The following is a 13,371-nucleotide window of genomic DNA, read 5'->3' on the forward strand; positions in this document are numbered from 1 at the left end:
GAACCTTCTCCAAGACTTTAACATTCTTCTTGTACTGTGGAGCCCAGAACTGGATACACGTCCAGTTGTGGCTTAACCAGTGTCTGAAGGTGCAACATAACTTCCTTGCAATACCACTGTATGGGCAGGAACTTTCAGTCCTGCTGAAGTGACCCCCCAGCGGCAGCGGATCAGGCAAGTCACACACTCAGAAGATTTCACCGGTAGCCAATGGCGAACCACGAACCGCCTCCAGGAAACACAACATGGTTGGTGGGGGGGCTGGAAAATCCTACCCTATGTCTACATAAGACAATAGAGACACCCACGATTATTGAACCCCCATTTGTTCCATAAGGCTTTTTTAAAAACATCCTTATCAACTTGTCCAAGCACATTCAAAACTGTGTACATGAGCCCCCTGCTCCCACGACACCTTTAAAATTGTCCCATTTAGTTTACAGTCTCTCCTTATTCTTCCTCCAAGGGTGTATCACTTCACACTTCTCTGTATTACATTTTATCTGCTGTGTATTTTCCCATCTTCACGCATATCTCCTGATATCTGCTGCTATCTCATGGCAGAGGAAGGGAAGAACAGTGTGGGGGGGAAGGGGGGGGGTGGTGCTTGAAAAGAATGCCAACTTGAATCTGGAGGGAGATGGAAGACGAATATGTAATTGAAAAAGCTTAAACTGAGAGAAGACTGAAGAAGAGGATGTTGAAGAGGGAGGAAAGTGCCAGTTAAAGACTGGGTGGATTGGAAGAAGAGACTGTGAAAAGAGCAGCGCTGGGTGGGGTATGGTGGACCTACAAACTGGAGTGAAGATATTGAATGTAGGAGAAGGAGCGTTGAGGTAACCTTTGGGAAGGTAATGGCTTGGATAGTATGTTGAATATCCAAATATGTCCTTTTCAGATTAAAAATCTACCAATCTTTAAATATAAAGGTGCTTAAATTTAACCAAAAGACATAGGCAGGAATTCTCCAACCATTGGAATTCACTTTTCCCACAAGCAGCGCCCCCCTGCTCGCAGGTTTCCCAGCGGCATGGGGTGGCTTCAATGGGAAATCCCATTGACAAGCGGCAGGAATAAAGAATCCCTCTGATAACCTTTAATGCAAAAATTCAAAATTTTCTGAGGGAGCATTCCACAGCACACCTTGCTCGACTATGTACAACTGGCTTAGTCCCACCAACATTTGAATTTTCCACTTACATTTTATGAATTTATGTTTATTTTGTCTAACACAAGTGAAGAATGCACATATACCTACAGTTTAGTTACAATGCCCTTTTAACTACCTGTTTTCACATGTTTTAGACTTATATTAGGGTCATCCATAAATTATCAGCTTGTTTGAAGATGTCAGATTTTTTTGAAGCTGTTAAAGATTAACTTCTTTCTAGTTTTCTAGGTTGGCATATAGAGTGCTTGGTGGGCTGGTCTCAACTAAGCAGCTGTTGGCGTGTTACAAACTGCCTCAAGTGCTCTAGGCTAGGCTGCACAAAACAAAGCCAGGATTCCTGTTCTTGGTTGTTATCTAGCGACCTCCTCTGGAAAGTGTGCACATATGGACCTTGGACGAGGACAAAATTGAACACTGTCGCAATAATCCCTATGGTCAAGTAGCTGGCTGACAGTCATTGTCTGGAAAAGGTTGAGATGTGAAGAATGCCCACTGGAGTGCTGATCGCAACAATGCAGTTGTGCCCCTGCAAAAATCAGCGTTGAAGAAAAAAAAATTGTATTTTTATAAATCAATCCAGTTTGTTTACTTTACTAATTTTGGGAATCATTCATATATCAGTTCTAAATCACAATTTACCATATATCCCAAATTTCCAATTGTACTGTCCAATTTAACAGGATCGTTGCTGCACAATTATATGCACTAATTGAAATACTGTATCATGATTTTAATGCAATTTTCATTATATTCAGTTCAATAATTAATGTCTAGCTTGTGCCTGGAGACTCAGCATTACAACACACAAGGTATTGTTTGGAGAGAATGTCATCATTTATGTGCCTTGGACAAAGAAAGATCAGACATATTTTGTACGTATGTTTCCACACATCTACAGGGGAGGACACGTGCTAATTATTGTGTAAAGATCGAAAGGGCATGTAGGAAACTCAATGGTGGGCAAAATGATACTCTACTCAATCCCGAGTGCTTTTGCCCCTTTTGGAATACAGGGGGAAGCGCATGCCCTGACAAATGATTTCAAACTATCGTCCCCGTCTCAGCAAAGTGAAACTGGAAAAGAGCGATGGAAAATATGCTCGTCCACTTCCCTGCAAAGGAAATCCTGTGCTCAAAGGCGAAATGCCCCATTTTGTTTTTTTGGCAGCTAAACACAGGGGAGCCTCGACATAACAAAGATCAGAGTTGGGGGGAAAAATGTTATCAGTTCTCAATCTGCCTGTACTTGGGTAACACTGACAGGGATAAATTACCCGACATGAAACAGGCACGGTGTTTTGTGCGTTTATTTGACCGGGGAGCTGCTTCCAGGTTTCAGTGCCCTATTGTGAGGGAGCTTCTGGGTGCATCAATCAGGCTTTGATCAAATTATCATTCAAATACGGATATGGTGTAAAACTTTATTCAAGATGAGCGTGCAAAAGCAACAAAACAAAGGAGAAAATCTGTCTTTCGCAACAGCAATCCCTGAAATTTTATGAGAAAAAAACCCCAAACGCTTCACGGAACTTCTGAACATTAAGCAGTCATATTTCCATTGTGTGCACGACACGACGGGGAAGGGAAGGGGATCAGCTTTGTTGTGAGGTGGAGCAAATTAAAATGGTCTAATTTACGTCAGCTCCTTTTTAAAACATTTTTTCTGTCTGCAATGCCACCCTCGCGGACTCTTGAGCACAGTATCATCTGCTTTGGAAGCGCTGATAGTTTCTGCAGCCACACGGGCTGCTGCTACTCGCCCTCCATGATACACTGTGACAAAAGCTCTCTGAAAGGTTATGAAATGGCGGATCGTGCTGAAAAGTCAGGAAATGAAACCGAAGCCGGCGCAGTCGAAAGGTTAGACGCAAAATGTGGATGTTTTTCTGATGGAAGTCTGCCGGAATCAGACTAACCCGGAATGGAGTCGCGCGCAGCACTGTCCTGCACAGCCGGTGCCCAAAGGCTGACAGAAATAAAACATGATTTGCACCCGCTTACGGCGGGCAATAGGTTGTGAAAAATAGACGAGAGGTTTTTTAAAAAAAAAAATGTCAACAGCTGAGGTCATTGGGGCAGCAAAATACAACCAGGCGGAAGCTTTGGGATCACAATAAGCGAGCTCTGTGGGTTTTGACTCCTTAAGTGTGTTACAAACTTGATTTGTGCACACAGTAATGGAATAAAAATCTGTGCGTGTCTGCATTGTCTCATGAAGTCTTTCCCATTTTGGAACAAAGCTCCCAACTTTCCAGTACAGCAGATTTTGTTACGGGAGACAGAAGATCCCCATAGATCCCTGAAAGTTGCCACCCAGGTTGATAGGGTTGTGAAGAAGGCCTATGGAGTGTTGGCCTTTATTGGTAGAGGGATTGAGTTCCGGAGTCGGGAGGTCATGTTGCAGCTGTACAGAACTCTGGTACGGCCGCATTTGGAGTATTGCGTACAGTTCTGGTCACCGCATTATAGGAAGGACGTGGAGGCTTTGGAGCGGGTGCAGAGGAGATTTACCAGGATGTTGCCTGGTATGGAGGGAAAATCTTATGAGGAAAGGCTGATGGACTTGAGGTTGTTTTCGTTGGAGAGAAGAAGGTTAAGAGGAGACTTAATAGAGGCATACAAAATGATCAGGGGGTTGGATAGGGTGGACAGTGAGAGCCTTCTCCCGCGGATGGAAATGGCTGGCACGAGGGGACATAACTTTAAACTGAGGGGTAATAGATATAGGACAGAGGTCAGAGGTAGGTTCTTTACTCAAAGAGTAGTGAGGCCGTGGAATGCCCTACCTGCTACAGTAGTGAACTCGCCAACATTGAGGGCATTTAAAAGTTTATTGGATAAACATATGGATGATAATGGCATAGTGTAGGTTAGATGGCTTTTGTTTCGGTGCAACATCGTGGGCCGAAGGGCCTGTACTGCGCTGTATTGTTCTATGTTCTATAAGACACTTGAGACCATAAAATAGGGGAGCAGAATTAGGCCTTCAGGCCCATTGAGTCTGCTCCGCCATTTGATCATGGCTGATGTGTTCCTCATCCCCAATCTCCTGCTTTTTCCCCATAACCCCTGATCAACCTTATCAATTAAGAAATCTCCTTTCTGGATGAGTATGAATAACTAACAAGAACAGTGCCTGTATTTCTGGTGCTACAGGTGCCATGATAGGGCCAAAATGCTGTCTGTGCCATGCAGTCACACCTCCAGTACAATCCATGCAAGATGGTGGTAAGCACTGAGAGCATGTACTGGACATATGCAGAGTAAGCAGATTGTGATATCAGCATGGATTTGATATCACTCCAATGGTGCCATTTCCTCAATGCTCCATCAACTGCACTGTCTGAACCTTGCACAGGAATATATGTTCAGCAGCATGAAGGACCCTCTACCATTTCTATTTAAAGGAATAATCAAATATTTAAAAGTTAGTTGCTGATTGATTTCTATATTCTGCTGCTGAGTTAGTAGAAGCCGATGGTGGTTTATGCTGTTAGTTAAAGAGACGTCTGCAGGGAGTGTTTTGGCACATGTTGAAGGCATAACGAGCGGCACGGTAGCACGGTGGGTAGCGCTGTTGCTTCACAGCACCGGGGTCCTAGGTGCGATTCCCGGCTTGGGTCACTGTCTGTGCGGAGTCTGCATGTTCTCCCTGTGTCTGTGTGAATTTCCTCCGGGTGCTCCGGTTTCCTCCCATAAATCCCAAAAGACGTGCTTGTTAGGTGAATTGGACATTCTGAATTCTCCCTCAGTGTACCCAAACAGGCGCCAGAATGTGGCGACTAGGGGATTTTCACAGTAACTTAATTCCAGTGTTAACATAAGCCTAGTTGTGACATTAAAGATTATTATAATTTCAAGAGTTTATAAAATTTCCTACAGAGCAGAAGGAGGCCATTTTGCCCATCGGGTCTACACCAACCCTCCGAAGGATCACTCTACCTAGGCCCAGTCCCCTGCCCTATCTCCATAACCCTGTGCATTGACCATTGCCAATCCAGCTATCCTGAACACCTTCGGTCACTAAGGGGCAATTTAGCTAGCATGGACAATTCACCTAACCCGCACATCTTTGGACTGTGGGAGGAAAGGAGCACCCGGAGGAAGCCCATGCAGACATGGGGAGAACGTGCAGACTCCAACCAGACAGTCATTCAAGTCCGGAATAGAACCCGGGTCCCTGGCGCTGTGAGGCAGCAGTGCTAACCACTGTGCCGCCATGCCGCTCCATTTACCAGTCATGGGTGCTGTAGCTTCCACCCTCCTTGGCCTGCAGCATGACAAGGAGAATGAGCAGCAACAATGAAGTGGAAGACAAGCTGCTTGGAGAGAGTTGTGTGGGGAGAGGAAGGAAAGGTGCATTTTCTTTAAAAATAAAAATTTTTTTTCTTCTCCCTTTTCACATTTTCTCCCACATTTACATCCATCAACAATAAACAATAATCAGCAAGATATGTCAGTCCCCATAATAACAACGATCCCATCTACCCACCAACCCCCGAACCTCAACCCGCATGTTTACATAAACAAATGACAAAAAGGAATCAGGGATTACCCGTAGTCACCCTTAATCTACACGGCTCTCCACCCCCCCCCCCCCCCCCCCCCCCACCGCAGGTCTCCAGCTCCTCCCGTCCACTGCCTCTTGTAAAACTCCTCCTCCCAACCTCGGTTCCTTCCCCCCAACTTTCCACCCCGGCTAGACCACTCGGACCCTGTTCTGCCAGGCTCCGATGGCCGCAGCCCCTCCTCCCACCTCACTCCCGTTCACTGGCCGGCACACACCGGCCAGCGTGGAGGCCCCCGCCCGGGTCCCTTTCCCACTTGCCCGGCCCTAGGAAAGCCCAAAGATCCCCTTTTAGCACACAAACCCCGCATATCCACCTACCCCCCCAAAGAACTCTCATTTCGAGTGAAAGTCCCGTCCCTTCCCTTGTCCAAATATATACCACATTGGCTCATTTGATCTCTACACAGTGAAACAAAAAAGAAGAAAATACAGTCATGAGGTTACATCGGCACATGGCCATTCCTCAATTTGTCAGTTCTGCCACAGTCCTTCTGCTTTCGCAAACTCCTCCGCTGCTTCCGCCGTTCCAAAATAAAAGTCCCTGAGCTTGTAAGTCACCCTCAGCTTCGCTGGATATACAATGCCGCACCGCACCTTGCTAATGTACAGTGCCCTCTTCACCCGGTTGAAGGCAGCCGGCCTCCTTGCCAGCTCCACCGTAAAGTCCTGGGAAAGGTGCATTTTCAGCAGGAAACCATATCCAGTCAGTGCCTTAAGGGAGCAATTCTCCTCCCTCAACCTCAGTGAGGTAGAGTCACTGTGATGTTTGTACTTCACTAAAGGGCTAGGTGCTCACTCACTTTCAGCCTTAGAATAAGGCAAGGCAGGCATAGCCAAGATAACTGTGTCCATTAACTTCTTTATTCTATGTTTCTTGTCGACTGAAGAATAGGATATCTCCAACTTCTCAATGTTCACCTTTCACTTGTGGGGTGACTGACACTGATGGACCATCAATTCACACGAGTCGAGTTGTAGAAGAGAACAGTGGTTTTAGTAAGCTAAGAAGTATGCCAGCCTGCTGCTGCTCCCGCACTGAGAGCTGGCCACAGGTCTGCCAATTATATACCTCCCCCGAGGGGCGGAGCCACAGGCGAAGCCAACAGAAGCATCAACAAAACAACAGTAAGTAACAGTGAATAAGAACAACAGTGAACATATATACAGTGGTGGATAACAGTAGGACGAATAACGGTAAATATATATATAGTAGCAATACGTGGTTCACCACATTCACCCCCAGTTAAAAAAAGTCCAGCGGGGTTGAAGTAAACTCAAAGTTGAGTCTGACGGGAGCCTTGATCTTCCGCTGTGATCGCCTCAGCCCCAGCTGCGGTGTGGACACGGGTGTCGGGACCTTCGACTCTGGGAGCATGTCGTCTGCAGTTTCATCGCAATGTGTTGGCGGAGAGGGAGACGGTGGAGGGGCGGGGGCGGTGGTAACGGCCCCAGGGAGGGCTGCCGATGCCAAGTCCTGCCACATTCGAGTGATGGTGATAGGCGGTGTAGGGGTGGGCGCATTGGTGATGGTTTTTAGGGAACCTGCGGGTGCCAAATCCCGGAGGGAGACTGTGTCCTGCTGTCCGTCGTGGGCTGCCATGTATGCATACTGAGGGTTTGCATGGAGGACCTGAACCCTCTCGACCAGGGGGTCGGACTTATGGCTCCTCACATGCTTCCTGAGGAGGACAGGCCCTGGTGTTGTCAGCCAGGACGGAAGCGAGACCCCGGAGATGGACTTCCCAGGAAAGACAACCAAATGTTCGTGATGGGCCTCGTTAGTGGCGGTGCAGAGAAGCGACCGGATGGAGTGGAGCGCATCGGGAAGGACCTCCTGCCAGCGGGAGACTGGGAGACTTCTAGACCGTAGGGCAAGAAGGACGGCCTTCCAGACCGTCGCATTCTCCCTCTCCACCTGCCCGTTTCCCCGGGGGTTATAGCTGGTAGTCCTGCTTGAGGTGATGCCCTTCCTAAGCAGGAACTGATGCAGCTCATCACTCATAAAAGAGGAGCCCCGATCGCTATGGATGTAGGTGGGGAAACCGAACAAGGTGAAGATGCTGTGCAGGGCCTTGATGACAGTGGCCGAGGTCATGTCGGGGCATGGGATGGCAAAGGAGAAACGGGGGTACTCGTCAACGATGTTGAGGAAGTACACATTACGGTCAGTGGAGGGGAGTGGCCCTTTGAAATCAATGCTGAGGCGTTCAAAGAGGCGGGAGGCCTTCACCAGGTGAACCCTGTCTGGCCGATAGAAGTGCGGCTTGCACTCCGCGCACACTTGGCAGTCCCTGGTCATGGTCCTTACCTCCTCGGTGGAGTAGGGCAGGTTGCAGGCCTTGATGAAATGGAGATGCCGGGTGACCCCCGGATGACAGAGGTCATTGTGGATGGCCCGAAGTCGGCCTTCTTGCGTGCTGGTGCATGTACCACGGGACAGTGCATCTGAGGGCTCATTGAGCTTCCCAGGACGATACAAGATATCGTAGTTATAGGTGGAGAGTTCGATCCTCCACCTCAAGATCTTGTCGTTCTTGAACTTGCCCCGCTGTGTATTGTTAAACATGAAGGCAACCGACCGTTGGTCAGTGAGGAGAGTGAATCTCCTGCCGGCCAGGTAATGCCTCCAATGTCGCACAGCTTCCACAATGGCTTGAGCTTCCTTCTCGACAGAGGAGTGTCGAATCTCGGAGGCACGGAGGGTACAGGAAAATAAACCACGGGATTCCTGCCTGGTTGAGGGTAGCAGCTTGGGCAAAGTCCGACGCATCGCTCTCCACCTGGAACGAAATGGACTCGTCGCCAGCGTGCATCGTAGCCTTGGCAATGTCTGTCTTGATGCGGTCGAAGGCCAGGCGGGCCTCAGCCGTCAGAGGAAAAATGGTGGATTTGATAAGTGAGCGGGCCTTGTCTGCATAATTGGGGACCCACTGGGCATAGTAGGAAAAGAACCCCAGGCATCTCTTCGAGGCCTTGGGGCAGTGGAGGAGGGGAGGCTGCAGGAGAGGGCGCATGCCATCGGGGTCGGGCCCTAAGACTCCGTTTTCCACGACATAGCCAAGGATGGCTAGTCGGGTTGTGCGGAAAACGCATTTCTCCTTGTTATAGGTCAAATTAAGGAGTTGGGCGGTGTGGAGGAATTTCTTAAGGTTAGTGACGTGGTCCTGCTGATCATGGCCGCAGGTGGTGACATTATCCAAATACGGGAATGCGGCCCGCAGCCTGTACTGGTCAACCATTCGGTCCATCGTTCGTTGGAAGTCCGAGACCCCATTGGTGACGCCGAAGGTGACCCTGAGGAAGTGGTAGAGGCAGCCGTCTGCCTCGAAAGCAGTGTAGTGGCGGTCCTCTGGGCGGATAGGGTGCTGGTGGTATGCGGACGTCAAGTCTACCATGGAGAAGAGGGTACGCATCAAGTTGCGTGTACCAGTTGATTGTCTGACTGTAGTCGACGACCATCCGGTTCTTCTCCCCGGTCCTGATGATCACCAGTTGGGCTCTCCAGGGCCTCAATGATCCCTTCCCGCAAGAGTCACTGGACCTCCGACCTGATAAAGGCCTTGTCCTGAGCACTGTATCGTCGGGGGTGAGGTTCACAGAGAGCGAGGGAGGGGCGACCTTAAGGGTCGCTTGTTCGGTAAATCCTGCTCTTGTATTCAGAGAGAGAAAAATACATTGGCTTCTTTGTTTCCAAAGAGAAGCAGGCACATGGCTTTGTGAAGGGTAGGTCATGCCTCACAAACCTTATCGAGTTCTTTGAGAAGGTGACTGAACAGGTAGACGAGGGTAGAGCAGTTGATGTGGTGTATATGGATTTCAGCAAAGCGTTTGATAAGGTTCCCCACGGTAGGCTATTGCAGAAAATACGGAGGCTGGGGATTGAGGGTGATTTAGAGATGTGGATCAGAAATTGGCTAGCTGAAAGAAGACAGAGGGTGGTGGTTGATGGGAAATGTTCAGAATGGAGTTCAGTTACAAGTGGAGTACCACAAGGATCTGTTCTGGGGCCGTTGCTGTTTGTCATTTTTATCAATGACCTAGAGGAAGGCGCAGACGGGTGGGTGAGTAAATTTGCAGACGATACTAAAGTCGGTGGTGTTGTCGATAGTGTGGAAGGATGTAGCAGGTTACAGAGGGATATAGATAAGCTGCAGAGCTGGGCTGAGAGGTGGCAAATGGAGTTTAATGTAGAGAAGTGTGAGGTGATTCACTTTGGAAGGAATAACAGGAATGCGGAATATTTGGCTAATGGTAAAGTTCTTGGAAGTGTGGATGAGCAGAGGGATCTAGGTGTCCATGTACATAGATCCCTGAAAGTTGCCACCCAGGTTGATAGGGTTGTGAAGAAGGCCTATGGAGTGTTGGCCTTTATTGGTAGAGGGATTGAGTTCCGGAGTCAGGAGGTCATGTTGCAGCTGTACAGAACTCTGGTACGGCCGCATTTGGAGTATTGCGTACAGTTCTGGTCACCGCATTATAGGAAGGACGTGGAGGCTTTGGAGCGGGTGCAGAGGAGATTTACCAGGATGTTGCCTGGTATGGAGGGAAAATCTTATGAGGAAAGGCTGATGGACTTGAGGTTGTTTTCGTTGGAGAGAAGAAGGTTAAGAGGAGACTTAATAGGGGCATACAAAATGATCAGGGGGTTAGATAGGGTGGACAGTGAGAGCCTTCTCCCGCGGATGGAAATGGCTGGCACGAGGGGACATAGCTTTAAACTGAGGGGTAATAGATATAGGACAGAGGTCAGAGGTAGGTTCTTTACGCAAAGAGTAGTGAGGCCGTGGAATGCCCTACCTGCTACAGTAGTGAACTCGCCAACATTGAGGGCATTTAAAAGTTTATTGGATAAACATATGGATGATAATGGCATAGTGTAGGTTAGATGGCTTTTGTTTCGGTGCAACATCGTGGGCCGAAGGGCCTGTACTGCGCTGTATCGTTCTATGTTCTATGTGAGCATGCGTCTTCACCAGGATAGTTTCTCCCGAATGTCAGTGAGTGCATATACATTGCATCTAAATTCAGAGATGTACCACAGCAACAAAGGTTTCCACTCCCACAATGTGCAGCTAATGTGTGACTGTATTCAGTGCATAATTTTTAAAATTCATTAACAGGATGTGGGCGTCACTGGTTAGGTCAGCATTTATTGCCCATCCCTAGTTGTCTTTCAGAAGGTGGTGGTGAATTTCCATCTTGAAACGTTGCAGTCCTTGTGAAGGCACACCCACTGTGCTGTTAGGGAGAGAGTGCCATGATGTTGCCCCAGCAACAATGAAGGAACAGCAATATATTTCCAAGTCAGGGTGGTGAGTGACTTGGGATGGGGGGGGGTTTCCCAGGTATCTGCTGCTCTTGTTCTTCTAGATGGTAGTAGTCGTGGGTTTGGAAGGTGCTGTCTAAGGAACCTTGGTGAGTTACTGCAGTGCATCTTGTAGATAGCACACATGGCTGCCACTGTCCATCGTTGGTGGAGGGTTTGAATGTTTGTGGAAGGAGCAATCAAGCGGGCTGCTTTGTCTTGGATGGCGTTGAGCTTCTTGAGTGTTGTTGGAGCTGCACTCATCCAGGCAAGTAGAGAGCAAGTAGACTGCAACCAGCGGAGAGTTTTTCCCTGATTCCCATTGTCTCCAGTTTAAGCTAGGGCTCCTTGATGCCATACTCGGTCAAATGCTGCCTTGATGTCAAGGACAGTCACTCTCACCTCACCTCTGGCATTCAGCTCTTTTGTCCATGTTTGAACGAAGGCTGTAATGAGGTCAGGAGCTGAGTGACCCTGGCAGAACCCAAACTGAACTTCCAGGAGCAGGTTATTGCTGAGTAAGTGCTGCTTGATAGCACTGTTGATGACTTCTCCCATCACTTTGTTGATGATGGAGAGTAGACTGATAGGGCGGTAATTGGCTGGGTTGGATTTCTCCTGTTTTTTTGTACAGGACAGACCTGGGCAATTTTCTACATAGCCGGGTAGATATCTGTGTTGTAACTGTACTGGAACAGCTTGGCTCAGGGTGCAGCCAGTTCTGATGCACAAGTTTTCAATACTATTTCCGAGACAGTGTCAGGGCCCATAGCCTTTGCAGTATCTAGTGCCTTCGGCCGTTTCTTGAAATTACGTGGAGTGAATCGTATTGGCTGAAGACTGACATCTGTGATGCTGGGGACCTCTGGGGGAGACCGAGATCGATCATACACTTGGCACTTCTGGCTGAAGATTGTTGCGAATACCTCAACCTTGTCTTTTGCTGGGCTCCTGCATCATTGAGGATGGGATATTTGTGGAGCCTCCTCCTCCAGTGAATTGTTTAATTGTCCACCACCATTCATGGCTGGATGTGGCAGGACGACAGAGCTTAGATGTGATGCGTTCGTGTGCAGTCGCTTTGCTCGGTCTATTACTTGCTGCTTATGCTGTTGGCACACAAGTAGTCCTGTGTTGTAGCTTCACCAGGTTGATACCTCATTTTTTCTGTATGCCTGATGTTGCTCCTGGCATGCTCTCCTGCACTCTTCATTGAACCAAAGCTTGGTGGTAATGGTAGACTGGGGTATATGCCGGGTCATGAGGTTGCAGATTGTGATTGAATATAATTCTGCTGCTGCTGCTGGCCCACAGTGCCTCATAGATGCCCAGTCCTGAGTTGCTAGATCTGTTCGATGTCGATTCCATTTAACACGGTGATAGTGACACACCACACAATGGAGGGTATCCTCAATGTGAAGACAGGACTTTGTCTCCACAAGGATTGCGCAGTGGTCACTTCTATCAATACTGTCATGGACAGATGCATCTGCAGAAGGCAGATTGGTGAGAATAAGGTCAAGTATGTTTTCCCCTCTTGCTGATTCCCTCATCACCTGCTGCAGTCTCAGTCTAGCAGCTCGGCCTGTGGTGATACTACCAAGCCACTCTTGGTGATGGACATTAACTCCCCCACCCAGAGCATATCCTGCGCCCTTGCCACTCTCAGTGCTTCCTCCAAGTGGTGTTCAAATGGAGGAGTGGCTGGTACATGGTAATCAGCAGGAGGTTTCTTTGCCCATGTTTGACCTGAAGCCATGAGACTTCATGTAATCCAGAGTCGATGTTGAGGACTCCCAGGGAAACTCCCTCCTGACTGTATACCACTGTGCCGCCACCTCTGCTGGGTCTGTCCTACCTGTGAGACAGGACATACCCAGGAATGGTGAAAGTGTTGTCTGGGACATTGTCTGTAAGATATGATTCTGTGAGTATGACTATGTCAGGCTGTTGCTTAAGTGGTCTGTGAGACAGCTCTACCAACGTTTTCACAAGCTAGGGCAGCACGGTGATGCAGTGGCTAGCACGGCTACCTCACGGCGCCGAGGTCCCAGGTTCGATCTCAGCTCTTGGTAACTGACCGTGTGGAGTTTGCACATTCTCCCCGTGTTTGCGTGGGTTTCGGCCCCACAACCCAAAAAGATGTGCAGGGTAGGTGGATTGGCCACGCTAAATTGCCCCTTAATTGGAAAAAATAAATTGGGTACTCTAAATTTCTTATAATAAACTTTGACACATGCCCCCAGATGTTAGTAAGGAGGACTTTGCAGGATTGGCAGGGATGGATTTGCTCTTTCCAGTGCCTGGTTTGATGCCGGGTGGTAC

The 13,371-nt window shown here is 48.5% G+C and overlaps 1 long non-coding RNA gene across 1 annotated transcript in view; it reads left to right on the forward strand.

Moving 5' to 3' along the window:
- The first annotated feature begins 2,962 nt into the window (after positions 1-2,962).
- LOC140389806 (uncharacterized) overlaps positions 2,963-13,371 on the forward strand; it is a 150,873-nt gene continuing 140,464 nt past the window's right edge. Inside the window, exon 1 of the long non-coding RNA XR_011934483.1 lies at positions 2,963-3,031. This is a non-coding gene — a long non-coding RNA (uncharacterized lncRNA). The remainder of the gene's footprint in view (positions 3,032-13,371) is intronic.

This window comes from Scyliorhinus torazame, chromosome 14 (assembly GCF_047496885.1).
Source record: "Scyliorhinus torazame isolate Kashiwa2021f chromosome 14, sScyTor2.1, whole genome shotgun sequence".
Taxonomy (NCBI): Eukaryota; Metazoa; Chordata; class Chondrichthyes; order Carcharhiniformes; family Scyliorhinidae; genus Scyliorhinus; species Scyliorhinus torazame.